Consider the following 3,809-nt stretch of genomic DNA (forward strand, 5'->3'; position numbering starts at 1 on the left):
GGAGCTGTGTGTCCTGCAGACAGGCTGCTCCCCGAGAGGAGACTTCCCCAGAGTCCTGCCTGGCTTCCTGGGGAGCAGTCCCAGAGCATCGCCCGGGGACCCCGGGACATCCTCCTCCTCGATGAAACCTTCTGCCGTGTGACGTGTTGTGTGTGTCGTGTTGCATGTGTCGTGTGACGTGTTGTGTGTGTGACTTGTGTGTCGTTTTGTGTGTGTGAGACGTGTTTATGTGTGCGTGTTGTGGTCCATGTTGAGTGTGTGTGTGCCATATTGTATGCTGTGTTGTGTGCATGTGACGGTGTGTGCCGTGTTGTGTGACGTTTTGTGTGCATGTTGTGTGTGTCGGTGTCATGTGTTGTGTAAGATTTTTGTGTCTCGTGTCGTGTGCCATTTTGTGTGTCGTGTGTCGGTGTCGTGGGTCGTGTTTGTGTGTGTGTCGTGTTGTGTGTGGGTGTGTGATATTTTGTGTGCGAAGTTTTGTGCATCGTGTTGTGTGTGTGTGTCACATGTGCCGTTTTGTGTGTCATGTGAGGTGTTGTGTGTCGTATTGTGTGTGGGTGTCGGTGTTGTGTGTGATTTCTGTGTCACGTTGTCTGCCGTTTTGTGCCTTGTCTCGTGTGTGTGTGTGTATGTGTCGGTGTCGTGTGTTGTGTGTGATTTTTGTGTGTCGTGTTGTGTGCTGTTTTGTGTGTCATTTTATTTGTTTGTCATGTTGTTTGTGTGTGTCGGTGTCCTGTGTTGTGTGTGTGTGTGAGAGACGTGTTTCTGTATGTGTGACGTGTTCTCTCTGTGAGTGTTGGTGTTGTGTTGTGTGTGAATGTCGTCTGTCGTGTTTTGTGTGTGTGATGTTTTGTGTGTGATGTGTGTGTTGTCTTGGGTGGCCACACAGGGTAAGACACAAAGCATTCCCCTCACGGAGGAAGAGTGACACAACGTGGCCACTCAGGAGTAACACACAAACCATCTCCCCCCCACCCTCCCTCCAGGAGCAACAGTGATGTGTGTGGCCAATTCAGGTCATGCACAAACCATTTCCCTCACAGAGCAACAGTGACAGGGGGTGGCCACTGTTACGAATTATACCCGACAGGTCACGCACAGGAACTGCTGCGAATTCTACCCGATTGGTCCCGCACAGTTCGAGTCTAGGCTGAGGCACACGAACGAAGTCCACAACGGCAGGTTCCCAAAAATACTAAGTTTATTACGCTCGAGCGTGGTGCCCCCCTGCTCATCAGGAGGGGACCCCGCAGGCAGGTTATACAGAGATTATAGACCTTTTAGCAAGACACGTTGCCCTCGTGCATCGGAAACCTTAGCCAAGAGACAAACCCTTCCCTTATCTACCACCTATCCCGGCTCGGTACATTCCCTGTGCTAAACCGTGACTTCAGCTCCATTACATGGTCCTAAAGCAATGCACCAGGAACTTTTCTTATCAGGATGGGAGGCCCACAGCAAGGCCAGGAGGCAGGGAGTTAGGAACAGACAAAGAACAGAAACCGGGAGATAAAACAGGCTGGAGACAAGGGCGGGGGCAGCGGAGGATTTTCACAGGAATGCAGTATCTAAGAAACACTCCTCCTGGTGCATGATGTGCTTGCTTTTAGACAATGGTGGGCCCCAAACCAAAATGGAGTCACCCAGGCTAACTTTTCCTTCACACCACTCAGGGTAATGCACCAACCATTTCCCTCGTGGAGCAACAGTGACACCGGGCGGCTAATCCAGGTACTGCACAAAACATTTCCCTCATGGAGCAACAGTGACACTCGGTGGCCACTCTGGGTAATGCACAAATAATTTCCTCAACGGAGCAACAGTGACACCGGGTGGCCAGTCAGTGAAATGCACAAATCATTTCCCTCCTGGCCCAACAGTGATGTGTGTGGCCAATTCAGGTCATGCTCAAATCATTTCCCTCATGGAGCAACAGTGACACCGGGCGGCCCCTTGGAGTAACACACAAATCATTTCCTCACGGAGCACCCCTTGCACAAACTGAGTTTAATAAAAATAAATAATAAACAAAAACTAGTTTCACTATCAAAGGCAGATTTTCAGTGATTATAAGGGATAGCAAACGGAAGAAGGCAGATTGCTAAGCAAATACAAATACACACACATACTAAGCCTAAGATCTTAAAGAGACTGGATTCAAGAAGTAATTTCCCATCCTAAATGTCTTTTGGCAACTTGAAGAGTTTCTGTAGCTTAGACTTCCCGTTGTTTCTCTTTACAGACTAGACTCCTGTCTTAGTCTGGACTCCCCCCTTCTTGTTTCCTTTGTCTCTTCAGGTACTTTCAGCAGCCTTTCTACTGCCCTGCATGATTTTCCTCCGCTCCGACTTCTCCATGGCTCCCGAGACCTCACCTGTGGAAATGCACACCTACCCGGGTCCTACAAAGGGAGACGGCACCAGGAGAGCAGAGGAGAGAGCGAGTTGGCGAACACACGAGAAGACGGCGAGTGCGGACGAGGAACTGGAAGCGCTGACCTGGCAGCCGGGTCTGCAGCGGGCAGAGAGCGGAGGCCTGGTTCCGCCTCCTTGGAAAGAGGCCCAAGCGGCTCAGGCCCCTCCGGCCGCGTTCCCCTCCGGCGAGAGCTCCGGCACCATTCCTCGCCAGAGCCGCTGCGAGAGCCGAGCCGGAGCCCTCGCTCCCCAGCGCTCGACGGGGGCTGGGAATCTCGCCCTCGGCCCTGCCGCCCTCTTCCCTCCCGCCCACACCGGCCCCACGCGCCGCCCAGAGACCGAGTTCCCCCGACCGTCCCCGCTCCGCTCTCGCCCCCGCGGGGGGTCGTCTCCGGGGTGGGATTTCGGTGTCGTGTCCTCTGCCGTCTTGTGTGTCGTGTGACATGTCGGTGTCGTGTCGTGGGCGTGTGAGACGTCGTGTGTCGTGTGTGTGTGGGCGTGTGTGAGAGGCGTCGTGTGCTGTCTGTGTGTGAATGTGTGTCGACGTGTGTGAGAGACATGTTTGTGTGTGTGAGACGTCGTGTGTCTCGGTGTCGGTGTCGTGGGCGTGTGAGACATCGTGTGTGTCGGTGTGTTTGTCGTCTCTGTGTGTGTGAGACGTCGTGTGTCGGCTGGTGTGTGTGTCGGCAGGTGTCGGTGAGTGTGTATGTGTGTTGTGTGGTCCTGGGCATGTGTCATGCCGAGTGTGGTGTGTGGGCGTGTGTTGTGTGTGTGTTGTGTGGACGTGTGTCGGCGTATGTGAGAGATGTCGTGTGTTTGTGTGAGAAGTCGTGTGTCAGTCGTCGTGTGTTGTGTGTGTCAGTGTCATGTGTCTGAGACGTCGTGTGCCGTGTGTGTGTGTGTGAGACGCCGTGTGTTGTGTGTGTGTCAGTCGTCGTGTGTGTGTGTGTGAGACGTTGTGTGTCGTGTGTGTGTGTCAGTCGTCATGTGTCGTGTGTGTCGGTGTCGTGTGTGAGAGACGTCGTGTGTCGGCGTGCATGTGTGTGTCGGCTTGTGAGAAACGTCGTGTTTGTGTGTTGGTGTGTGAGAGACGTCGTATGTGGGCATGTGAGAGACATCATGTGTGTGCGACATCATGTGTCGTGTGTGTGTGGGGGGGCGTGTGTTGTGTGTGTGTGTGTCGGCGTATGTGAGAGGTGTGTGAGATGTGTGTCATGTGGTGTCGTGTGTGTGTGTGTGAGACATGGTTGTGTGTGTGTTGTTATGAGTGTTTTTGTGGTGTGTGACGTGTTATGTGTCAGTGTTGTGTGTGATTTGTGTGTGTGTGTGACCGGTTGTGCGACGTGTTGTGCGCGTGTGACGTGCAGTGTACGCCTGACGTGCTGTTTACGTGCG

Source organism: Caretta caretta, chromosome 4 (assembly GCF_965140235.1).
Source record: "Caretta caretta isolate rCarCar2 chromosome 4, rCarCar1.hap1, whole genome shotgun sequence".
Lineage (NCBI taxonomy): Eukaryota > Metazoa > Chordata > Testudines > Cheloniidae > Caretta > Caretta caretta.